At 40.7% G+C, this 27,598-nt stretch overlaps 1 long non-coding RNA gene across 1 annotated transcript; it reads left to right on the top strand.

The window, feature by feature from the left end:
• The first annotated feature begins 3,739 nt into the window (after nucleotides 1-3,739).
• Nucleotides 3,740-25,043, top strand: LOC123480094 (uncharacterized). Its single transcript, XR_006655958.2, has 3 exons — nucleotides 3,740-4,024; nucleotides 16,586-16,806; nucleotides 22,398-25,043. It is a non-coding gene; the product is annotated as an uncharacterized lncRNA (long non-coding RNA).
• The last annotated feature ends 2,555 nt before the right edge of the window (nucleotides 25,044-27,598 follow it).

Raw genomic sequence — 27,598 nt, forward strand, 5'->3', positions numbered from 1 at the left:
GTATCGGAGCCTAGTTTGCTCATGTCTGAAAAGCAGAAATGAAGAGGTTTCCCTCCAGGAAATAGAAAAGCTGCCGTGTGTTACCTTTATAATCATAATATTAATATTTGGGAGAAGCTGATACTAAATTATTCCCACTTATTAGGTAGTATGTTACAGTAATCTGCTAGGTCAAATACAAAAGAGGTGGCTGATTAGTTTCCACTTTTTGAAAGCCATCATTATATTTTCAACCAACTCAGAGTGGCCTATCTTGAATTAAAATGTCACAAAGCCATATTATGAAGCTACACGAAAATTTAAAAGAGGCCCAACTCAAGTTTGGAGGGAAAAGTCCAGAGATATATATTGAATGTCACAGTGTAAACCTATGATAATTATATATATATATATATATATATATATATATATATATATATTCCTGAAAAGCAAAGATTCTACTCTCTAGCCAAATATATATTTTAAGTAACAAGAAATACTAACAAAATATGCTATAAATCTCTAAGATTTTTTCTTTTTCTTTTCTATTGGTCTTGAGAACGAGACAGTTTCTTAAGACAAAAAAAGAAAGAAAACAAATTAACACAAGGGACAGTGAAAGATAATTTATAAAGCAATACATAGAAGCAGGAGAGCTTTCTAAGAGTAGAGAAGCAGTCAAAAGGGAAACTGATGTTAAAAGGGAGTCCTTCAAGGATGCCAGTCAAATAGGAATGGTAAATGTGTCACAAAATCAGTCATGCAGCAGTTCTGCTTTGGGGATCTCATTCATTCGTCGTTCATTTATTCATCAAGTGCATAGGCGATGTGCTGGGCACTTGGGATGTGACAAAGGAAAAGACACAGTGTCTATCGTGCAAGAACTCGCTCAAGTGAAGAGACAGCCAGGGCCCAAGTTAGCACTGCCTGCTGCAGGCTCGCTGTGCCCTGGGCACCCTGCCAAGCACATCCCCTTGAAGCAGGCACAGTGCTTTTATACTCCCTCTATCAGGAATGAAGAAACTGAGACTGGGGGGTTCTGTAATTTATCCAAGTGCTATGATTTGAACGTTTGTGTCCCCTAAAATTTCATGTGTTGAAATCCTACTCCCCGGTGTAGTGGAGTTAGGAAGTAAGATCTGTTGTTAGGTTGTAAGGATGGAGCATGAGAGGTTAATGTCCTTATAAAAGAGATTGCAGAGAAGTCCCTCCCCCCTTCCTCTGCCATGTGAGGCTACAAGCAAGAAGGCACAGTTTATGAGGAAGTGGGCCCTCACCAGACACCAATCTGCCAGAGTCTTGATCTTGGGCTTCTCAGCCTTCGGAACCACGAAAAACAAATTTCTGTTGTTTATAAGCCACTCAGTTTATGGTATTCTGTAACAGCAGCCTGAGCAAATTAAGGCACCAGGGCTACCCAGCTAGAAAGGAGCCAGGCTGGCTTTTATACCCAGGTTTGTCTGTCACCCTCTAGTACTCTACAAACTACGCTACAATCCTGTACTACAGACTTATGTGGATGGAGCAATGTGGAAAGAAATGGGAACAGATACAAAGTGTTCATCCCCAAGACATATATACCTATTAATCCGTACATTAGAACAAAATCCAAAAGCTAGGAAGAATGGATGGGTATCTGGCCTGTCACCAGAGCTCAAAAGAACTTGGTCATCCTCTGTGGGTTCAAGGCCATGACCTCTGCTTCAGCAGCATCTGAAGTTGGTGTGTGTAAAACTAGCCAGGATGTGGTATACTGCAGCTAGACCAGGGCCACAGGGGAACCAAAGCAAAACATTTCAGTTGCTTCCTATTCTCTGCTGATCTCCAAAAAGAAACACACATGCACGCACACATGTGCACAGGCACACGCTCCACGGCCACGGCAGCTCCCCCAGAGAGCAGTTTATTCAGAAAGTACCCTCTTCTTCCCATCAAACAGAAACACTTTTTATACATGTTTGAAAACTAAAACTAAAGAGGATTAAAAACAAAACTCTTCCTGAAAGTAGAGGCCCCAGGAGACTGGGGTAAAAAGACTCCGAGTAGCTCAGTGGCTGTTTGGTCCTCCTAGGCTGAGCAGCTGCCATACTAAGAGGACCCCAGAGGGGCTTAAGGGTCACAGCCACAAAGAACCATAGAGCCTCAGGGGCCCAGGGGAGGAGGCTGCAAGCTCAGCGGGACGTGGCCCCACCTGCTCTAACACTAGCCTGAGGCCCGCATTGGAGACCTGTTTTGAATCATAACACACCGGTGAAGAGGTTTTCCTTATTTGCTTTCCGGTATCTTCTTGCGGGGCATGAGGGGAAGATTTGTCTTCAAATAAGGGCAAAAAAAAAAAAAAAAACTGGGGCTGCAGTGAGGTACTAGAAGCACCTGTCCCACCAGCATTGCCCTTAGAAGTCTCAAAAGGGGGAGGGACCTTTAATCACGCCCCATTAAGGATTGTGTCCTAGGCGTTATGGGAAGACCTCATTTTATTTAAGCCTGACAGTGAGTTTTATGATATTATTAATCTCTTACAGAAGAAATAAAGGTGAGGCTTTGGACAACACTAAATAATTTGCTGAGCATCACATGGCTAGTCAGTGGGAGCCAGAACTAAAGGTCTATCAGACCCGAAGGCCCAGGAAGAAAATCCTTTTTGTGGAAAGCAAACAATAAGAAAAAATCCTGAAAAGAAGATGAAAAATTAACATCTTTATATATCATTGGTTCAATTACCTACTTATCTGAAAAGAAATTATAGGCACAAGGTACACATTTTAAGCTTTATAAAAGGGCATACAATGAAAAGTAAGATTCCTTCCACCCCTCTCTCTCAGCCCTCCAGTTCTCTTCATCAGGGGCAATTGCTGATGTCAAGATATGCTACGCGCACACACCCCCCCCCACACACACGTGTGTGTGTGTGGGGGGGGGGTGTGGGTGTGTGTGTATACAGCCCCCCTTTTTTACATAAACAGCAGCATTGCTTGTCCTCTCTTAGTTACTAGGTCTATGTCAGCAATTTTCTGTGTTGGTACATAGAGACCTGCCTCATTCTTTTAACAATTGATAAAAGACTCTATTGTATGGATGTATAGCAATTTATTTAACTACTCCACCCTTAAATGGTTATTTATACTGTTTCCAATCTTTTTCTATTATAAACAATGCTATATAAATATCCTTGTACATTTTTCCTTGAACACATATGTTAGTATACTTTTGAAATACATGCTTAGAACTGAAATTCTTTGGTCAAATAGATGTGCATTTTAATTTTGATAGATAGAAACAAATTGCCTCCAAAAAGTGTGCACGTATTTACAATCCTTAAAATATATATTCATGCCTGTTTCCCTCACAGTCCCCCAAGCCGCGTTTCATTCTGTGTTGAGAAGAAAAGCACCATATGTTCACCTGCTCCTTTAAAAGTCACATACTTCCACAGAATGAATAGGGGAAACCTATATATTCAGGCCTGGGCATTAGATTCCTAGCGTAAAAGAAGATTTTTGGAGCTCCTTGCACTGCAGACGATCCTGATTAAAAGCATCTGGTCCTCAATTAGATGATGTTGGCAAAGTAGAAAAATGGAATAAATCCCTGAAAACAAGCAGTTGGCTGTGACTAATCAGCTCAATCCACCAGGGTACTGTCAGAGCCACGAGAGCCACCCCTGGGTATCCCAGTAACCCAACCAGCTTGCTGCACAACAAGGCCGGGGCTGGCCGTGAGCCAGCGAGGCGGATGCCTGCCACCAGCAGGGGCATTCAAAATCCCCTGTCTGCCCCTGCTTGTTGTGGGGACAGGGCGTGGGGGAGGGGCGGGAACACAAGACTAAGGAGACTGCCAAGTATTGAACAGTTTCCTAATTACACTGAAACGAGGGGAGGATATGGTAGAAAATAACCCCCCATAGTTATATTTTTCAATATCAAAATTTTCTAGAGTGAATAAACCCCTAGTGGATTTCCAACACTAATATCTGCATCCTGTGGTGCAGTCTGATCAAAACTGCAGGATCTCCGCAGGAAACCTGGGCTTCAAAGGCTGAGAGGAGGTGAGGCACACGCTTTTGCTTCTCTTAGCTTTGCTTACTTGAATCTGCTAAAAGTCTGGGTTTGACATCCTTTTGGAATGCATCACAAAATGTTCCTCTTGTGCTTGGCACTCACCTTGATGAGGTGAGGATTGTCAGTACCTGGAGGGAAAGCCTGCTGGTCCCATGACCTGGAGAGGACAGAGGAAGGGCGGTGGGTTAGTGGGCACTAAGGATGAATAGATGTGAGAGGAATTTTGTCTCTAGAGGGGGTGATGAGGGCCCAGTAGTGGCCACATTAATGACCATCTGTAGCTTGGCTTCACTTCTGAGCTTGTGCACAAATAATATGACTAAAAGAACAAATAAATATGCATTGCTAACGCCTCCTGTCAAAGATTTTTCAACCAGGTGGTTGCCCTATAGAGCTGAATATTTTAACCATTTAAGGAAGGAGCCCTTCAGCAACAGAATGCCTTCTAATTATTGTGTGCTTTTTTTTCAATTAGCAAACAACAGTGTATGGTCATGGAGGTATTGTTGGTAGTTGTTTGCCTCTGTGCAAAAGCCTAATACTAGGCTTGGTGCATCTTTATTATAAAAACTACAGGGCTGAAAAAAATAATTTCATGTGGACTTGTTTTAATCCATCAGATCTGAAGCAGCCTCTGGGTCAGCTTCAAAGGCAGTTGGAACCTGGTGGGTAGAATTCACGGTTGCCCAGCCCCAATCCTATCAGCAATATGCATAAATTAACCTGATTTGACATTGTTCATTCTATTCCTCTGAACTCTCTCCAAATCCGTCTCTAATTCACTTTCAAGTACCATCCATCTCCACTCAAATGAGGTCTGCCCCATTCTCACTGATTGAGTTTGATTGATTGATTAATTGATTGATTCCCTTATTAGTTCATCATTTGAACAGAGAAAAAAGTAATTTGGAACAATCATCTCTGAATTGCATTCCAGGTATCATTTCCCTCAATGTGGGTTTCTATGATTATCTCTCTCCCTCCAATCTATCCAGCCTTTTCTCTATTAGGAACTTCTGGTATAGAGAAAAGTTTCATAAGCAAGAATTCATGAGAATCAATGGAAAACAGAAAGATAAAAATTTAAAATCCTTAAAAAAGGAAATAATTAAACAGAAGTTCAAAATTTATATAAGAAGACTGGTCTTCCAAGTTTTAGGTGGAATATGCTAAAAAATATACAGCTATGTCCACACATGTACACTCTTAGCTCTTCTATCTCGTTCAGCTTAAGATGGCTCTGGGAAAATGTGAATGACACCGCTGATGATAAAGTAATCCAAAACATAAATTGGATCTATCAGAATGTTGTGCTAAGGAATTCTTCCCACCAACACTTAGGGGATACGATATATTATAGTAGTTATATGAAAGCTTATCATGTGACTACTGAGCAAGCTGCGCTAGGTTGCTACAAATGGGGAATCCATAGGTAACCTGAACCTATCCCTACTGGTGGGGACAGGTTCACCAACAGCCTTTAAAGGGGCTGTTTTTTACCTGCATGTCCTTTAAATTAAATTTTGTATCAGAGAGGTTTTAGCCAAAACAATTGTAGGAATGTTCACTAAAATGAAAAATGGACATCAACCAAATGTGTCTACACTGATATCTCACAGATTATATGGTTTTGGTTTATTTATTTTAAGTAGTGGTGATGCTTGAGGTTAATTGCTAAATGACATGAAGGGATTTCATAAGATAGGGCTAACCATCTCATGTAGAATTTCCTCAGTTAATCCATCAGGGCCATCCTCGAATTTTACCTCGGCTCACACAAGTAGGTAGGGGCAAGGGCAAAACATTTCAGGTCTTCTAACTCTTGGCTTATCTGTGGCAAATTAATGGAGCCAAAGGAACCATTGTATCAGACTCCGGACAATTTTCATTAACTCAAATAAGATAATTGATGCAATTTTTAAAACAGATTTTATTTTCTAGAGTGCCCTCATTCATTCATTCATTCATTCATTCATTCATTCATTTTCTCTTTGCTTTCCCACCTTGACCTCAAAAGTGATCTGATGTAGTTTACAGAGATACATGACATGCAACAAGGTGAAGCAGGCATATCAACACAGAAGAAAAATATTTTCCAACATGTTAGAAATGTTAATTTGCCACAGAAAATACACTCCCATTATAATAAATCCTGACAATATTTTCACTAATCGAGAATAATCTGTTAATGAGGGTCTTCATTATTCTATTTTGTGATGCAATTATTTTTACCCACACTAATTTTGAGTTCTTTGTTACCACTATATTCCTGACTCTCATTTTACAGTTTCTAGAGAAGACTGAAATCCAGACACACTGCTAACCAAAGGCATGTTATAAATGAGTTCTAACCAAGATCTGAAAGTCAAATGCATAAGTAGCCCCTGTGCTAAAAGTCAGTAGCTGACCTAAGACCCTACCTGATCTAGGAACGGTTCTGAACTTCAAGCTGCCTAGCCAATGAATGACAGCTGCTGCGGTGTTTCCAAGATCTGGGGGGACCTGGGTCATTGAAGATTTAGTTAAGCTCATGAAACTACAGTTAAAGAAACAGGGAGGCGGCAGCGGCTTTTTCTTCTTCTTCTTCCTTTTAAACAAATTTCTGTAATTTAGGAATATGACAGTTTATTTCTCAATTTTTGACTTTCAAGCTATTATTTACCAGCTCACTTCTTAGCCTTAGAATACCAAAAGACAATATATATGTTGCCAGTAAATGAAATCGGTGCCCCTGACAGCAGTGTGAATAATGTTTATAATTTGGGGTCACAATTTTGTTCTTATATTAAGTGTTTCAATTTAAAATTATAAGTGCTCATTCATTTTTCAAGACCCTGTTCAAACACCACTTCCACTGAAACCCCTAGGCAGACTTAGCTGGTGCTTTTTCTTTCTCTATTACCCTATTCTCTACACTGCATTGTAATCATGTAATTTATGTGTTTATATGTCTGGCTGGCTTCCCTAACTATAAACTTCTGAAAGGCAGGAGACAGGGCTTATTTGTCCTTTAGATAAGACACCCAACAAGTATCTAATGGAAGAATAACTATTGTTATTTTGATAAAAATCCATACACTTGTTTGAGCTGTTTTCTTTAAGTCAGACTGTGGTAGGATCAGAAGAAAATTCCACCAGAGACTGAGGATTTCTTCTAATACAATTCTAGGGTTTAGAATCTAGCTTCAGGGTCACAGGGAAAGGTAGCTGGATAGGGGAGAAATATTAGAAATAAGTTTTCAGAGTCTCCTTAATTTCTTATGCCTTTCATCCTCTTCACAGGTTGCTTGAAGGGATACAGAGTAGTGAGATGGACAATTGTTGTTTTGGTCCACTCTGCTTTCTTTCTTCCTTCTAGTAATAGCACCTTGATTTTGCTTTGGGGGTACTCCTCCTCCAGAGAGAGTCAGATGTGGTTGCCCATAGAGGTGCCTTTCCCTCCTCTAGACAAGAGGTGGGCACCTGACCCAGACTAGGCTGATCAGATCTCTCTCTGGAACATGAACAAAAGACAAGAAGAAGCTGATTGACCCTTTCATGTCAATCCAGCTGTCCCTGTTTCCCAGCCCCAGGATGGCCTGATTTCCTGGTCCTTCTAATCCTCTTGCCTTGCCTTTCCTCTTGGTTGGTTGAGCTTCCTGACTTCCAATAAATTGCTTCTCTTACTCAGTTAGCCAAAAGTGATTTATGTGCTAGCTAGTAATCAACAAACGATAACTGAGAGAAACAGAGAATTGAAGATTAAAATTCTATTTGATTTATCCAAAAGCCCAGCAAGAAAGACTAACTCTGGATATCTCCAAATAACTCTGGATAGAGACCCAGACTCAGTGTGCCTGTTTTAACACATTTACCCACTGTCCAGGTAAATAATCTGAAAATGTCCCATCCCCCTTTGAATATTCATTCTGTTCCTAAAGTAGCCCAGTTTTCCCATTAAGTCCCCAGGCCAACCCCAACATACCCCGCCTGGTGAAGCAACCCAGTAGGCTTACAGACCTCTGCAGTATTCAGCCCTAACCTTCCCGTTTCTTGCTTAACCACCCACCCATGCTGCCACAAAACATTGGCACTTTTTCATTATTATGAGATTTCCAAGTCAGCCATATGTCATTAGCCCATCCCCAGTTAACTGTTTTACCTCCTGTTCACCAGCAATCACAGACAGGAAGACTAATTATATTACTTTTTATTTAACACTTTTATAGTTCTTACTCGGCACCAGGCATACTCAAAGTGCTTTGTTGACAAAACAATAACCAGCCCAAGAAAAAGCCTTACAAGAGTTTATTTGAGCCAAACTGATGACAAGCGCTGAGGGAAAAAAAAATATCTCAGCAGATTGAGAAAAATACTCCAGAGAAGGGCAGTTTTACAGCTTATTTGATACGGTAGAATCTAAGGAGAAGACACAGAGGGATTACATAAAATCCATTGGTAGTACATTAGGGAAGCAGGAAAAAGCAGAGTAGTAAAATCTCTGAGATTGGATAAAGAGTAGAATGGGGAGACACGTACTTCTTTTACATTGGAGGGTACAGGTAGTTAGCATTTACAGCACCTGGAGATGGCAAGCAAGAGAAAAAGATAACAGTGAGGGGTGCTGTGGTCCTGTACTCTGGGGGTAGATTGTGCTCTGAGAGGTCTAGAAAAAGGGGATTACTCTGACATTCCAAAGGTATGTTATCTTAGATGGGAAAAGACAATAGATAGGTTCACTTAAAGATTGACCTCTCTCAAAGGAAGCAATATTTCTAGGATGTGACTACCAGACATAACTCACTTTCGGTTAGAAATTTTTATGTTCAGACCACCCCATGTGGTTACTTTTGTTCCCTGACTTTATAAGGTCCACCATGCAGGTGCCCCTGAGCTTGTCAGGTTTAGTGTATGTCCCCTTCTTTGGCCACAGTTTCACATATTTTAACTCATGTAATCATAATAAAAACCCCTGAGATAAGAACAAACAAGGAAAATGAGGCATAAAGATCTTTGGTAACTTGCACAAAGTCTCAAAGCCCATGAAGAGCAGAATCACAATTAAAACGCAGGCAATCTGGCTCCAAGACTGTACTCCAACCCACCAAGCCACGGTTTTGAGATGATGAGTTTATTACATGGCCAATTAAAGGGAAGAGCTAATCATATTTAAATTTGCAGCAGCTGACAGAGCACGCTGACCTGGAAATAAGATTAGTCCCCACATGTCAAAACCTAAAAACACTGAGTCAAGTTGGAGTACCTACAGGCTTCCTTTTTTAAACACCAGGAAAACAAGCCAAACTATTCAGCAGTGGTTTCCATTCTTATTGAGAAGGTTCTACTACCTTACATAGAAGGTGCCTTTCTTCTTTAATTGGGCTGAAACTCACATGTTAATTTTCTAGAAAGTCTGAAATGTAAATCTAACGCTGAGCTTTTACTCCTTGCTGTGGCTGAGCACTGGCCCACCTCTGAAAGAGGGAGGCTGCTGCTTACTCCATCACTATTGTGCTCCCTGGTTGATTCTCTAACTTGATTATATGTATTATATAACATACTGGGTTAGCTGTATCTTTTTACTTTCCTTGAGTCTTGAACAGTTTTCTGGTAGGGTATGTAAACCAAGAATTTGCATACTGAGTACTTCACTCCCTGCAGAGCCCTAACCCAATGACTGCTCTTACCTAGCACTGCAGTCTAAACAGATTCCATTCCACGGTCATGCTGTGCAGAACACGTACGATATAATGACATACAAAGTATTGATATCAATTTTCTAATTTTCTAAAATCAGGGTGAAATATCACTGAAGGATAATAGTAGGTGCTGTAGGAAGTGGAATTATTAGTGAATTTTAATGTCTTATATTTTTCTTATTTTATATGCCACCTACAAAGAACCTCTATTTCTTAATAGTATAAAAATATTAAGCTTTATCTGTACCTTTATTACATTTGTGGTATCATGGTCATACTAACATGGTTTTTCTAACTGGTAATTAATAATAAAAGTAAAAATAGTAGAACTGACCTGGCTGGTGTGGCTCTGTGGGTTGAGCACCAGACTACGAAGCAGAGGGTTGCTGGTTTGATTCCCAGTCAGGGCACATGCCTGGGTTGAAGGCCAGGTTCCCTGGTGCGGGGAGTGTGAGAGGCAACCACACACTGATGTTTCTTTCCCTCTTTTTCTCCCTCCCTTCCCCTCTCTCTAAAAATAAATAAATAAAAATCTTTAAAAAAAGAAAATTAAAAAAATAGTAGAACACTCTGCTCTTTATTTCATAAGTAGCAAAGTAAGAAATGTATAAAAATTTATAAATTAAGTGAAAAACTTATTTTTGTTCTTATTCCCTAGTTATATTCAGACAGTAAGAGAAAAAAGTAATTTTCACCCAGGAGGGCAGTCTGGTGTCAGAGGCCTAGGTTGTGAATGACAGATCTGCCTCCCACTGACCATGAATGGGTCACATCAGTTCCATGTGCTTTAATGTCCCCAAGTGCAAAATAGAGATACGAACCCCCAGCACACAGGGCTGTGAAAGCGCCTGGGACGGGTCATGGCACAGAAAAGCTACCCAGTGAATATCCACATACTCGTTCCAAAAGCTCACCGTAGGCCTCCTCTGTATCAGCACTTGCAGGGAGCAGAACAAATAAAATAGACATTAATAACCTAGTGACTTCCCTCAAAGAGCTTGTGATCCAGAGAAGCAGACAAGAGATCAAACATTTATAATGTAATGGAAAAATATTAGAGGTGTTAGGAATCTTTATTTGAATTTTTTAAAGTTTTAAAAAACCAAAGTTCTACCATGGAGTCCCTATAGTTCCGTGGTTGCAAAACCTTTATCTCAGTTGAATTGGGATTTCCCCATTTCTCTCAGACATACTAGGGGTTGCTAAGATATCTTCCCTCTTGTCTTCACATCGCTGCTGATTTCTATTCATATTTCCAATCAAAAGTACCCTGGAGGGGGAGGGGGATAACTTACTTTAAATCCCTTAGCCCTCTAAGGTACCTGGGATCATTCTGTGACTCCCAAACCACACTGGGCCCCAGGAAACTCAGCAGGACCATCCTTAGCTTTTTATCACATCTGTGCTCCCCGCAGAGAACAAGAATTTTGTCCTCTGCTCCCGTGCCCTACCTGGCTCTATAGAACCTCTGCAAGCTCTCTACCTGCATGCCCTGTGCAGCCATTTCTATGCTGGTTCTTCTCACCTCCCGGGGTTCTACCCAGGAAAGGAGACCTGTGTTCGCTCTGTGCTCAGATTCTACACACCTCTCTGGGGTTTCCGGCACCCTCCTTATTGCTGTGCTGAGCTCAGGGACAGGACCAGGCAGAGAAGCTCACTCTCTTGTCAGGAGTCCAGAGTGTCACCTCACCCCTGCCCGCACTTGTCAGAGCACCTTCTTTCTTCCGGAGCATGGAAGCTTAACTCACTCACCCGTCTTCTCCCAGTGACTGTTTTATCTATGCACATGTGCTCCCTGAAGGGCCCAGAGTTTTGACATTTAAAATCTAAGAAAAGATTGTATCATCTCTTCCTTAATACATCAAAAATGCTGTACCAAAGCCAAGCCTGTGGTGATAAAAACTACTAGCCAATATTTGAAAACTCATACCCCATCACATAACATAGGGACTAAGGGAGCTCAAAGGGAGAAAGCACCTAACTGAGCTGGGACACTCGGAGCAGATGTCACAGTGAAGGCCCAGCTAGAGCTTAGTCTCCGAGGGTGAGTCAGGGCCCAGCTGCACAGTCAGACAAGGGGGAAGGTCATTCCACGAACAAGGAACCACATGTGCAAAGTGACACTGTTGCATGAGTCAGGATATAAATATATCTCCACTGTCCGAGCCATAGAAATTACATCCCATTCGGAGAATGAAATAAGCACAGACATAATTGTTTGAGCTGGAAGTTACTTCCTGGATAATCTAATCTAATCCCTGTATGTAACAGATAAGAACACTGAGACCCACAATGATGACCTTCAATCCAATGTTCAAAAACAAGTAAGACTAAATTCAGCCTCCCCCTCTACCTACAGAAGAAATTCTTACTCTCAATTTACCCTCCCAACCTTGTCCTTTGAGCCAAAATTCTGCAACAATTATATCAATGTTTGTCACAAGCTTAGCAAGGTTTTTTTAATCAAGTTTGAAAAAAAACTTATTCTCCAATAATAGCATTGTTGTTTCTGGAGTTTCCTCAAAAAAATTAAAAATGAAACTGCCTTTTGACCCAGTGATCCCACTTCTGGGATTATATCCTAAGGATCCCAAAACACCAGTTCAAAAGAATAGATGCGCTCCTGTGTTCACAGCAGCATTATCTCAGTGGCCAAGAACTACAAACAGCCCAAGTGCCCATCAGTCAACAAGTGGATAAAAAACTGTGGTACATTTACACAATAGAATACTACGCAATCATAAAAAAGAAGGAAATCTTACCTTTTGTAACAGAATGGATGGACTTGGAGATTATTATGTAAAGTGAAATAAGCCAGTCGGTGAAAGACAAATACCATATGATCTCACTTATATGTGGGATCTAAAGAACAAAATAAACTGAAGAACAAAATGGAAACAGAGGCATGGGTACATGGAACAGACTGATGAGAGGAAGGGGCAGGGGGAGATTGGATGAAAGAAGGTGAAGGGATTAGCCAAAGAACATATATGTAGAATCTGTGGACACAGACAACAGTGTGGTAATGGCCAGAGGGAAGGGGGAGTGGATGGAGGCTGAGAGAAGGGGGATAAAGGGGGGAGGGGAATAGGGGTATCTACAATAGTGTCAACAATAAAAATAAAGAAAGAATAGAGAAGGCCCTGGATTCTGGGAGATTATCCTAAAGATAATTGATGAAGAACATTTTATATGCTGATGTCAGAAGGCTATACTGGCACTAGTTCCTTAAAACCTGTATCTCCAATGTATGTACTATTATTTATACCCATTTTATAGATGAGGAAACTGAGGCACAGAACACTAAGCAACTTGTCCTTAGGTTACATGGCTAGTAAGTGGAAGGCAGGTATAAACAGTAAAACTCTAATATTCATGCTTTTAACCACTACAGCACCACATTTGTCTTCGTGGTAGTATTCATCCTACAAACATAGTACAAATATACTTGCACAAATGCGCAAAAACACACATGCAAGGCTTTTCATTGTAGTTGGGTTTGTCTTTAAAAAACTATAAATAACCTAAACATCTATCAATAGGAGGCTAATTTAATAAATTACAGCATAACCTCATCATAAGCCAATAAAAAAGAATGGGATAAGCTACCATTCATGTGCTGAAATGGACCAATCTCCAAAATACAAGACATAGTTAAGTTAAAAGTAACAAAATAATAATAAAAAGTGTATATAGTACTTTCTGTTTGAGTTTTAAAAAATGAACTATATAAATAACATTTAAGAATGTTTGCAGAGGGCACTAGCAAGATATTAGTCATGGTTGCCTCTGAGAAGAAGAAAAGCAAAAGAATCTGGAATGTGGGATGAGAAAAAAATTTATTTTTTACCATATACCTCTTGTAATGTTTGCATTTTTTACCATGTGCAAATAAGACATTCAGATTCTACAAACTAGTTACATTTTTAAAATTATCCAATAATGGGGTTTTTTAAAAATCCTAGGATAACCAGTCAAATTTAAGAATCATATAATTAAAGAATATAGTTACTTAAAAGTATTTTTAAACACTCAAATTATCATGTTTGTATTTACCTACAAAACAACTCTTTGTAAAGGCCAGACTTCTTAACTCCTTGCCAGGATATTGATTCATTGCTGACTCACAGAAGAAAATAAAGAAATAGCCAGATACGTATGTAGCCTGATGCCAGTTGCTATGTTGGGAGCTTAGGGCAAGGGATGCGGGTGGGAAATGAAATGAAGGGAAGGGGGCTGGGGGGACAGTACCAAAGAGGTCATTCTTAGTAGTGCTAAGATCCCTACTTTAAGGAGCTCCATCCCTCTCATTCAAGACAGGGACTCAAAATCCAGAATGCATGTGTTACAAGATATAAAAATACTCTTCCAAATGGTGTTATCAATAGGGGATTGGGAGGGGGAGAGAGGGGGGAAAGGTACAGAGAATAAATAGCATAAATGATAGGTGGAAAATAGACAGGGGGAGGGTAAGAATAGTGTAGGAAATGTAGAAGCCAAAGAACTTATAAGTATGACCCATGGACATGAACTATAGGAGGGGAATGTGGGAGGGAGGGGGTGGGCAGGATGGAGTTGAGTGAAGGGGCGGAAATGGGACAACTGTAATAGCATAATCAATAAATATATCAAAAAAATAAAAATAAAATACTCTTCCAAATGGACTCTCAAGTCCCACACACACCACGTGCCACTGTCATTACCCATATGACAGATCACGGGTAGTGACTGACCCTGACATAACATGCTCCAACTGCTTTCTTTCCACTCTGTTCTTTTGTCTATTTGTTTCATTCTGTTTCATGTCTACTGATTCTATTTTTTAAAGCTCAATTATGTGTTCATGAAATTTTACCTCTGTCCTTAACACTCACCATGTTCCCTCTAACTAGGAGCGTGTGTATTTGGGTAGAGGCTGGAGTGGCCTAAAGGAGAAGGGGAGTGTTATAGACTCAATGTTTGTGTCCCCCCCCAATATTCGTACCTTGAAGTCCTAACCTCCAGTGAGATAGCATTTGGAGATGGGGACTTTGGGAGGTAAATTGGGGTTGGATGAGGTCATAACGGTGGAACCCTACGATGGGAATAATACCCATATAAGAAGAAACCCCAGAGAAGACTATCTCTCTCTTCCCCTTCCTCTCACCCTTTCCCTGTCAAGCATAGACACAGTGAGAGGGTGGGATAGTTCCCTCATGTTACAAACAGAAAAAAATCGTTACAATGTTCCTGGCCTGAAGATCACTTCAGAATAGACATTCAAGTGTCCAGTAGTCAAAGTATACTGTTCCTCAGAGAAACCATCAAACAGGAAAAAAGGAAGTTGTTAAACTGTCATAGACAAGTTACCTCTAAATAAATACAACTAGTAAAAACAATTTTAAAAAACTACAAAGAAAAATGTTCATTCCAGCAGTAATTAAAACTGCAAATTAAAACAAACAAACGATAATATCCACTACACATAACAGTGCAGAGGAAGCCAAATAGTCACACTATATAAACACTTAAGAATGCAATATATTGATAGACAGCAAGAACCATAAAGCTATTTATAATTTTTAACCTTTATATCTTTTGGGGGAATTTAATTATGAGAAATTCAAATGAATACTAATAAAATAAAAAGCTATAGACATGAAGATGCTCAAAACAACATTATCTGTAATATATATCCATCTCTATTTCTATAATTTAATAAGTTAAGCTAAGTGGTCAACAGAAGTTAGCAAATTAATATAGATAATATGAAATATTATGCAATCACTTAAAATAGCAATGGTTAATATGATGGGAAAATTTAATGTTGAGAGACAGGTGGAGTGTTACATGAAAAAATAATAATATAAGTACTATGGTTGTAAATATTATAAAACAAAAAGGCCTATGAAAAGAACTAGGAATTATTATGCAAAATACAGAGTGAGGCAAAAGTAGGTTTAAAGTTGTTTGTATGGAAAATAATACAGCTAATAAATAGTAATACAAAAATAAATTGATCATGTACTCACAACTGTAAACCTACTTTTGCTCCACCCTGTATGCATCATTGTGTGGGAAAATGAGATTGTGAATTGTTTTTAAATGTTTGTTTATATTATTGTTGACCTTTATTAAAAAATCACGGGGATTTAGCATTGAAAGTTTTGTAACTATAATCTAAATACAAGGGGAAAATAGCTAGCTTTACAAAATACAAGTGATAATTATTAAACTTGATATTTATTACTTTTCCTTTTCTTTATTTCAAAGAATATACGGAATATCCTTATGCTGCAGCAAATTCTTATGACATAGCACATGCTTTCAGCGACAGAGACTGACTTCCGAGCTCTAAATTCTGTGGCTACTAATTATCAACGTCAGCAGCCCATTGTAGCAAGGGTGGCTCTGAAGTTATATGTTCCTCCCCAAATGATAGCTTTGGTCATTGTCTTTTATTCACACACAGAGGGACTTGGGAGCCCAGGCCCAGAACCCAAGCCCATAGTGTTATTAAGAAATACCTTTTTATTCAGAAGGAAGATTGTAGCTTTCAACTGTTCTATTCCTTTTTAATATTTGCCTTTGTGGCCTAGAGGAATGGAGAAAGATGTGTGTTTTCACTTACTATTAATGACTTTTCATCAAATGTTCTTCAGAGTAATAAGTTTACAGCAGAGATAGTGAAGAAAGATTCAGTTTCTTTTTTAGGGAGGGTGAAACCATTTTATTGAGAGTGGAAAGGCTGGGGGGACGAGATCCGATGTGCTCGGCCAGGCTGGGATCTCTCCAACTTCACAGCCGTGAAAAGCAAGATTCAGTTTCAAACACAAAGTTGACACCCAACAAAATATCATTTGACCTTTCTCTTTACATTTTCATTCTCAGCCTTTTGCCTCAGGGTCCAAACGTGTGGTTTCCTACCCAGAAAAGTAATCCTGGAACAGCTGGCCCCATACTGAAAACAAACCACCCTGACCCAGGGCGATGTCATCCCGAAAGACACAAGCTACCCAGCAGACCCTGGATATTTGCTCCGGAGCTGGAAGAGGAGCAAGGCGCCCAGACAACACTCACTCCTCGCAAGACAGGAAGGCACTGGAGCCAGGGTGAGGAATAAGACTAAGTCCCAGTTCCCCTTAGCCTGTTTGCAACATCGATGCTGAAACCCAGGGAATTGAATGTGACAAAATCCCAGAGGAAAAAGTAAATTCTTTAAAAAATTTTTGTTCACAAGGAAATAAGGCAGCATTTCATTCACCTTAAAGGGATCCTTTAACCCATGAAATAAGCGTGCAGGCGCTTGCCCAGAAAAGAAAGCAAATCTGGCAGTGGTCTTAAAGCCAATCCTTCCAAAAAGCAACACCTCTCTGCCCGCTGCCTCTTTCTTCCACATGGCTCAAAATCTTCCCCTTTTGCTTAGTGAAATTCAATACTTTGAAAACTCTTTCTATTTCTTCTCCTTTTCCAAATTTTTTTTCTTTTAGTTTGGGTTAAATGAGAATTGCTTTTATTCTCTTGGCTTGGTCAATTATTTAGCAGCTTCTGGGTATAGAACGCATGCTGAACTGGAAATCTGAAAAACTGTGTTCAAGTCTTTATACAGTCTCTAATTAACTACATAATTATTGACAAGCCAGCTATTTCTCTAGGCCTCTACTTCCTCATCTATAAATAAGAAGGGTAAATGCATGATTGCTAGGATACCATCAAACTCAAAATATTCAGTAACTAATAGGAAAAAAATTAAAAGAATTACTCCAATAAATGCTGGTGGGAATTTATACATTTAAAAGCAGATGAAAAGTATTATAAAGGTGCTAAAACTTTACATTTCATCTTCACCTAGCTTGATTTCTCAGAACTGAAGGATCTCATGGAATGAACTATTCAGAGCTAAAGGACATATAGGTCAAAATAAAGCTCTACAAATAAAAGATAGCCTATGGTAGAAAGAGGTGACTGGGGGCCAGTGAAGAAATTCCTGCAGTAAGATTTCTTACATTCTTTAAGACCAAAGCAAACAAGTAGGGAGGAAAAATTTAGGTGCCCATTTTGGGGCAGCTTTTCTTCCTGGCAGACCGCTTTCTAGGGATTAGCTTTCATTTCACCAGTTCTGCAGCCTGAAGGAAAAGTTATCCTGGGCCAACTTATTTTCTAACTCTGCATTGGTTTATACCATTACAGCAAAATCACAATCAAGGTAGGAAAGAGGAATGCATAAACAAGGTACAAGGAGAGTAAGAATTAGTATAATCCATAAATAATTACTAAACCCCACATTATGAAATAGTTTCAACTCCTTCCTTATACATAAAACTTTTCCTCCCGGCCAGGATAGTAAGTCACTGGATTTACTGGTTTGACCTTTGTTTTTCTTTCTTCCCCATCTCAGAACCAAGTTTCCAAACGCTGAAATATGTCTTCTCACTAGTCATTTAGTAAGTAGTGAATTCTTTGGTGGCAATCAACAGAAACTATCTGTACTAGTCAGCTCAGGCTGCCACAGACACATGGTTTAAACAACAGGAATTTATTTGTCACCGTTCCGATGTTGGGGAAGTCCAAGATCAAGGTGCTGGCCAATTTGGCTCCCCAGTGAAGACCCTCTTCCAGGCCTGCAGACACCCACCTTCTCACTGTACCCTCTCATGGCAGGTAGAAAAGAAGCAAATTTGCTGGTGTCTTTGTTATAAAGACACTAGTCTCATCATTAGAGCCTTCGCGACTTCACTGAAGCACTTCATCATTTCATTGAAACCCAATTACCTCCCCAAAGCCCCCATCTCCAATTGCCATCGCATTGGAGTTTAGGGTTTCAACACATGAGTTTGGTGGGGTGGAAGGTACAAGGCACAATTTGTTCCATAGCACTATATAACCTACAGAAGAAATGAGTTTATTAAAGGATACTGAATAGCTTACAGAACCAAAGAGAAATCCAGAACCAGCAGGGTAAGCTCAGGAGAACTAAATAACAGGAACCAATAGTTCGTTCATGGTGTTGATACTACAAAGAACTAATTCCAAAAAAGTTTTCAATCTTTGATTCTTTCCATGCAAGATTCAGACAACTCAGAGAATGTGATGATCCTCGTTTGAGTCATAGGCAGGGTACCTTGATTAATAGTTTCCGGGGCACATCATAGAAGGGGTAGGAGTGGGGTGGGGAACAGGAGGAATAATTCTTCAAAGACTTAGAAGAAAACTAGATTTCAATGCTTGCTCAGCCACTCATTAACTGGTTATCTCGGGTAAATTTATGGGGCTTTCTGAACTTCAGTTTTTGCATTGCTCAAATAGAAAAAGTCAGAGCTGCCTAATGGGGATACTATGCTGACTGATTAAGTTATAAATGGAGCACTTAATGTGTCTTTAATGCTCAATATACACATATGTTAGTTCCCTCCCTTATTTTTCTTAAATATGGCAGGACATCTGCTGATTTGCTGTGTAAGTCTGTCACACAGAGTTTACTTTTAAATACAAAATAATACACAACTTGTACTATGTGGACACGTTATACTATCACAGTGTTTTCTATACTAGGCAATTGTCTGACATCAAAGGAATAACAGACTTTGAGTCTGACTTAAATGAATAACTCTTGGAAAATCCTCCTGGACAAAGTTCAGGTCAGGATTGGACATTTGAGTTCTGGAGAGTATAACATCTCAGTGACAATACTGCTCATAATTCTAAGAGCCCCAAAGGAGCCTCCTGTTCGCTAAACACAAATAGACATGTTCCTCTGTAAGGTCTCCCACCCCATGGCTTGGATCTGGGATTTTAACTGGGATATTTGGTCTTTGAACCCCTCGAAATTATAAGTGAAAATGTGCACACACACATAAATGGGAAATCACTGCTTCAACCAAACAGAAGGAAGACAACCCCCAACTGGCCACTGCAAAGAGCAATAGCCACTTTCAAAATTCTCCTTCCTTTCAGACAGTCTCAATACCCATCATCTACTGTGTATCCCACTAACATCTACAACAAAAATAACAATAAGAACCACCAACAAAATAAAAATACAACCTACCGAATGGTGAGAGATATCCACAAATGATATATCTAATAGGTGTTGATATCCAAAATATATAAAGAACTCATACAACTCAACAGATGTCAACTAAAGGGTTAGGAAGGGGTTAGGGGTGGAGGACTGAGTAAAAAAGAAAAAGGACTCATGGACATGGACTACAGTGTAGTGATTGCAGGGGAGGCATTATAAAGAGACTAAATGGTAACTGAAAAAATACAATTAAAAAAGTTAAAAAAATCCTATTAAATTATGGACAGATGACATGAATAGACATTTCTCCAAAGAGGACATACGGATGGCCAATAGACATATGAAAAGATGCTCAGTGTCACTAATCATCAAAGAAATGCAAATCAAAATCACAGTGAAATACTTCCTCACACCTTTCAGAATGGCTATCATCAAAAAGTCAACCAATAACAGGTGTTGATGAAGATGTACAAAAAAGAGAACTCTGGTGCACTGTGGGTGGGATTATAAATTCACGCATCCACTATGGAAAACAGTGTGACCATTCCTCCCAAAATTAAAAATAGAACTATCATAGAACACAGTAACTCCACTTCTGGGTATTTATCTGAAGAAAATGAAAACACTAATTTTAAAAGGTATGTGTACCCCTCCCCTACATTCATTGCAGCATTATATACAATAGCCAAGATATGGAAGAACACTAGGTATCCACCAATAGATGACTAGATAAAGAAGATGTGGCATATGCTCACAAAAGAACGTTACCCAGCAATAAAAAAATAAGGAAATCTTGCCATTTGTGACAGCTTGGATGGACCTAGAGGGTATTATGCTAAGTGAAATAAGTCAGACAAAGACAAATATATGATTTCACTAATATATGAAATCTGAAAAATAAAACAAAACAAACTCATAGAAACATAGAACAAACTGATGATTGCCAGAGGAGAGGTGGGTGGAGGTATGGGGGAAAAAGGTACAAACTTCCAGTCATAAAATAAATAATCCGTAGAGATGTAACGTATAAAGTCAATAATATCATAATAACTGCAGTGACAGATGGTTGCTAAATTTAGTATGATGATCACATTGTAAGGTATATAAATGTTGAATCACTATGTTGTACACCTGAAACTAATACTGTATGCCAACTACACTTCAATAAAAAAGTTTTTAAGTATCAGCAAGTCCATAATACACAGAAAGTACGTTGATTCATTTGAAAGAGACAGGCAGAGAAAAGTAGGACAAAGGCTAGCCAGCAAAGTCGCTGAAAACTGAGAGTGACAGTCCTGGCACCAGGAGAATGATGGATCAGGTGAGGGCTCTGGTACAGGAAGTGCTGGCAGAACTTTCAGGAAAGTGGGAGTGCCACTGGTGAATGGGAGGTATATCCAGGAATAGGCATGAGAAGGATGGAACCTGGGGAACTGGTTCAGGTCGAGGCACTGCTATGGGATGCTAGATAAGTGACCCTACAATTGGAGAAACACCTAAGAGACCTGAGAAGGGGTGGGACCAGAACAGGAGAAAAAGATGGGGTCTGAGGAAACAGTGAGGCTAGGAAAGGCATAGCTGTGGACTGAGATTAAAATGCAGTGCTGGTTTGGGGAACAGTTTGTTGTTAGGAAGTGGAGGGTAAGGTGGTCTTGAGAAGAGACTCTGCAAGAGTTAGGAGAAGGCAAAGTGAAAACTTGGTCAGAATGAAGAGATGAAAGCTGTATATTGGGTGGGAGCTGAGAAGAGGTATAAGGTATGTGACTAGTGGGTCATGACCTTGGCCTAAGGCAAAAGAACTTCTGTACACCACCAATGAATCCTTAACTGCAAGCACCAGTGACCCTTAGCTCTAACCCTACTGTGTCCACACTGATGTGCTGCAGACATCTTAAATTCAATGTATTTAAAAACAAATTAAAATGTTTTAGCCCCACCTTTTAGCTCCTCCCATTTTCCTTATCTTGGTCACAGCATTTCTAATCACCCATTTGCTAAATGAGAAACCTTGGAGTCAGTTTTAATTCTGGAGTAGGCATGTCTGTCTGTAGGCATGTCTCTCTATGGCCATACCACCCTGAACGGGCCCGATCTGGTCTGGAGTAGGCATGTCTGTAGCCACCAGCATCCTGTGAACATCTATGCTACATTTGAGAAATTCCACAGACCTCCTAGAGTGGAAGCCAGGACCTCCCTTCCCCAGCCTCGCTTGCAGACAGAGGCAGGCTTCTGACCCACTGAGGAAACCAGAGCTGTACAGCATCTGCTTGCTTGAGGCTGGAGGTAAGGTGTGCAGTTTGGGGCGAGCAGTGGTGGAGGTTCTGGCATCCTACGCCCAGCCATCAGAGGTCACCCGTGGTGTGCTCTGGAGTGCCCAGTGGTGCTAACAGTGGACTCTTCATTGTAGGGGCCCCATGGTGTGGTACAAGCATGGCTGCATGGATCCCCAGCCTGACTCTGGATCTCCTGGAAATCTTGTAATCTAGAAACTACCCTTCCAGAGTCCTATTTCTACTTCACTGAGCTGAGGGTGTTCCTTTGCTTGCAGCTAAGCATCCTGACAACTAAGCACCCTGACAGTCACATTTCCAAAATGAATTACTAACTTTTGTCTTCTGGACTTACAGAATATTGTAACATTAAGTCCCTCCTTTTCATTTCCATTTCCATGACCTCATCTAGGTTCTGGCTTCGTCCGCTGCCCAGGCTCCCAGGCCCCCTTGCTGGAACACCTTGCAGCGTGGAGACCTCTGCTCACATCTCCTGCGGCACTCATCACTCCGCCATCTGTGCCTTAAAGAAACCTCCATAACAGCACTTACCCCACCCCCCTGGAGTCATTTGTTAACATCACTGTCTTCCTCCATCAGGCTGCTACCTAAACAAAATACCACAGACTGGGTAGCTTATAAAGAACAGAAATTTATTTCTCATAGTTCCGGAGGCTAGAAAACTGAGAGCAGGGTGCCAGCATGGTTGGGGCCTCTTCCAGCAGACAGACGTCTTGTTGGACCCTCACATGGTGGGACGGCTGCGGGAGCGCTGTGGGCCTTTTTTATAAGAGCTCTCATCGAATTCAAGAAGGATCCACCCTCATGACATAATCACCTACCAGAGGCCCCACTTCCTAATACCACATCACATTGGGCACTAGGACTTCAACATATGAATTTAGGGGTTGGGGGTGGACACACATATTCAGACCATAGCAGTCACTGTTTCACCCATTAGCCTGGCAAGTCAAGTATCATGGCTAAGTGGAAAGAGCAGTCACAGGTTGAAACACAACTTACTACCTGTGGAATTCTGGGAAATTCACTTAACCTCTCTAATTCTGAGTTTCCTTGGGATGATGAGAGTGATTACTTTAGTGGGAGCAAATTTAGCAAAGAACTGAAGACAGGACTATTACAGATTCCATTTCCTGGGGACTGCCACACAAGTGTCCATCTATCTACACCAGAACAGCTACAGAATCACCTGGAGCATGAGCTCAGGCTGGACTTAGGTCCTGCCTCCTCCAGGGCCAGCTTAGCGATGCCAAGAGGTGTGCCCTTCAGTCCCAGCTTCCCTGCCCGTGCAACTCCCTGTCCTTCCTGTGCCCCCTATAGTCCCCAGATATCACACTGCACTGGCTGGGCTTCACCACTGAGAACCTTTCCCACAGAGTGTGAGGACAACAGCTGTGATAAGGGGCGTAAACACTTGGCGTAGAACCTAACACATGGCAAGCTTCACTCAGAAAAGAGTAACCATTATCATTATTCATTCTGAGAAGAGATGAATCTTCTTTGCATTCATCATATCCAAACAGTAAGAGGCATGCAATTGCACTTGATAGAATTTTAGAGAATATATGAACTCATGAACAACTTCTATTTCTACTGGACCTAGGATGTTTTCCTCTCCCCAGTCCTTATCATTTGTTCATTTAGCAAAACCCTAGTTAGCTTTGGCATCCATCACAAATTGCACCCCTTTGACAAAGCCTTCCTTGCTACCCACAGTCGTAATTAATCATTCTTTCCTCTGGATTCCCAAAGCTGTTTACAGTTCAAACAGAACTTATCACAAAGTTCATGACTTGGTTTAGATATTTATTTATCTACTTATTTAGGTAAGCATCTCTCTATTTAAACATTTATTCACTGAGGACAAGGTCTATGTTACTTTCCCTTATAAGATTCATACTACCTACGCTGGTTAATTTTATGTGTCAACTTAGCTAGGCCATGGTACCCAGATAGATGCTGCTGTGAAGGTATTTTTAGAAATGGGATTAACATTTAAATCTGCAATGAGGATGGGTCTCATCCAACCAGTTGAAGGCCTTAATAGAAAAAAGACTGGCCTGCCCCCAGGCATGGAAGGCAGCGCTCAGACTGCCTTCAGACTAGGGCTGCAGGACCAAGTCTTCGCTGGGTCTCCAGGCTGCCAGCCCACCCTGCATACTGTGGACTTGCCATCCTGCACAATCCCACTCCTTTAAGTAAACCTAGACAGATAGACAGACAGACAGACAGACAGACAGATGATAGATACATAGATCGATCCTATGGGGGATGTGTGCGTGTATATCATGTGTATATACAGACATTTTATTCTGTTTCTCTGAGAACCTTGGCTAATACAGTATCCCTAGAGGATGTGCCTTTCTATGGTAGGTGCTCAGCAAGAGCTCTATGAATAGATGGAGCTGGAAGTGAATGGATGAGGGGAATAGAAGATGGAAACTGTCAGAGAACGAGAAGCAATAGAGCACGGTGACAAAGAGTGAGGGGAAAGGCCTGGTGGGGTAGAACACCATCCTGAGGGTAAGGCTTCAGGACTCATACCCCCTATGCAGTTTTTCTGGACAAGGCCCAGGGCAGACACTGCCTGTTCAGTAATAAAGACAGAGGTTCTTTTGACTGCGCCTCCAAGAGACCAGGGTTCAGACAGGGCAATGGCAAAGAAACTCCGAGGCAGTGAGTCAGTGCCCACTAAATGCTGCTGCCTGGCTGAAAGGATGACACAATTGTTTTCTAGGTGTGCACCTAAATTCATCAGCACAGCCAGTCACGACCTCCTGCCCTTACCATCCCGTGCTTCCCTTTTGGCTCGTCAAACCTGTCACGTTGCCAACATCTTCCCTCATACTCTCCCTGACACCATCATTCCCTCTGGTCACTGTGCACCCACTAGGGTAGCCTGTCCAGTGCTTTGTGCCTCCCGGCATTGCCCAGCCAGGGCCACAGAATAAGTGGCATAAATGGTAGGTAGAAAATAGACAGGGGGAGGGTAAGAATAGTGTAGGAAATGTAGAAGCCAAAGAACTTATATGTATGATCCACGGACATGAACTGTAGGGGGGGAATGTGGGAGGGAGAGGGTGGGCAGGATGGAGTGGAGTGAAGGGGAGGAAATGGGACAACTGTAATAGCATAATCAATAAATATATCAAAAATAAAAAAATAAAAAAAGCCATCGTACTCTCCAGACTCTGCAAACACAGGAACTGCGTGAGCAGGTTTTTGAAAGGGAACCCTATAAAACGTGGTCAGTAATTACATCGCTGTTTTCCCTCCTGTTGAAAAATGGCAGGCTGCTAAGTGGTTTGGAGCTCGTCAGTGTTTAAGATTAGAGGGAGTTGAATATAAACCTCACATTACTTCTAGAGAATGAAAAAGATAGGACCTTAAATAGTCCCCATAGCTTACGGGGAGGAGGGGGTGACTGTCAGTCATTATTGCTACTTTTATATTTGTAAATAGGTGAAAGGTCTCTAGAGCTTTTTAAAGAGAAAATATGCTCATTTTAAAGTGAGCCAATTTAAGAAAGATCCAGTGTAGCAAAACAGATGAATTAGCAAGTGTTTCTTCACATGATAAAAGAATTCTTCACTCCAAAAGCAATTAAGACAGTCTCTATGATTATTAATGGTTTAAAACTCTACCTCAAATGTGCTTCTAATTATCCATCAGAAAAGTATTTCTGTTATTGAAGGGTCCCAGTTACTATTTAGAGGCCAATTTAGCATTCATGTTGCATTATTTAAAACCTGTATTTACTGGAAGCCTATCTTGGGCAAAGGATTTCCTACACGTACACAAATAGGCCTCTTGTCAGGCTGAACGGTAAAAGGAAAATTAAAAGTAAATAACACCATCCTGAGGGTAAGGTAAAGTAAATAAAGAATGCAACCTTAAGAATGAGATTACTTGAGATTCAAAATACTATGACATTTTTATGTGCCCATTTTTACAGCATTAGCTTTAAACAAAAATTAGTACCTGATATTATACAAGCCTTCAATATATAATTGGTTCATTCTACAGGTACATTTTGATTATCTAATGCCTCTGAAGCATCGTGCTGTCTTCTAAAGCGGATATAAAATGGCTGATATTTTCCCTCCCGGAATGCGGGAGAAGTAAGCCATCACGTGAAGCCCTTGAGAAATGAGGTTAGAGATCCCGTGGTGCCACACCGAAAGTCACGGTCAGTCCCACAGGAAGGGGAGACCAAGATGGGCTAAAGTAGGAGATGAGACTTGAGCTAGCTATTCGGGGAGAGATAGATGAGAGGAAGAAGGGCAAGAATTTGTATCCAAACTAGCTTAAAACAAGCCCACGAAAGGTCTTAAAATGGGACCAAAAAGGTAGAGAGGTGTAAAAAGAAGCAATGGAAGTAGTCAGAGAAACAACCATCAAACAGCAAGCTCTGGGAACAAACGGAACAGTACAGAGTCGGAGGGCAGAACAGAGTCTGAAACCCTGACAGCTCAAACTCCACAACAGCGAAAACCCCAGTCAGGCTGGGGCACACTAAGAGGACTCACTGTAACTTGACAGTGTCCAGGTGACAGCTAAACCTGTTTTAATGAGGGAAGTAGTTTGGAAGTCACAGAACAGTTTTTCTTCTCCCTTCATTAATCTGCCAGCCCTAGCAGTTTTTGGTCACAAAATGCTTAACAAAGTGATGAGAGAAGTGTAAGTGTTCGAGCTTGTTCTCGTCCTCATCACACTCTTAGGCCTTCTCTCGACCTCCGTAAGGGTCTCCTCAATAAAGCTCCTAACTCCACTGAATTCTCCTTCAGCTGCTGGAAACTCTGGCCATGGGCACCCCAGGGACAGTATGGGCTATTTCATTAACTCAGTGAGGTGACAGATTTTGAGAAATATCAGCCCGTTAACTGCCTTAGAACTAAGTTCCACAGCAGAGGCAGAGATAAGAGGCACCCTGTCACAAAGAGAATCCCCCTCTGGCACCAAGCGGGGGGCTGAAGGAGAGTGAAGGACCCAGGGCTAGAGGGTCGAGGACAAGCCACTTTGTATATAGTTAATATGACAGTTATATTTCTACAACATAATATCTTTTAATTGAATAGCAATTTACACTTTAAATAATTATGTCCCTTACCTTGCCTCATGCTCTAAATGCTTTCAAATGAAAGATTCACTGATATACTTTCAAAGATTCAAGAAGTAGTGATAACGAAAGCAAAAAAGTTACCTGCGTTCAAGGTTTACATCAAGAAAAAAATGTACTGCCCCTCTCGTCAAATACAAACCCTTTCAATTTGCTCATTAGGGATCTTTTAAAAAATATTTTTGATGAAAACTGTATCTAAAAAGTATTGATAGCCCAAGCTGGTGTACCTCAGTGGATTAAGCACTGGCCTGCAAACCAAAGGGTTGCCAGTTCGATTCCCAGTCAGGGCACATGCCAGAATTGAGGGCCAGGCCCCTGGTGGGGGAACACGCATTGGTGTTTCTCTCCCTCTCTTTCTCTCTCCCTTTCCCTCTGTCTAAAAATAAATAAAATCTTTTTTAAAAAAAGTATTGATAACGGGAATAACAAGTACCAAAAGACAATTATTAGCCTTTTAAAAATGCACTCCC

The sequence above is a fragment of the Desmodus rotundus genome, chromosome 1 (assembly GCF_022682495.2).
Source record: "Desmodus rotundus isolate HL8 chromosome 1, HLdesRot8A.1, whole genome shotgun sequence".
NCBI classification, from domain to species: Eukaryota; Metazoa; Chordata; class Mammalia; order Chiroptera; family Phyllostomidae; genus Desmodus; species Desmodus rotundus.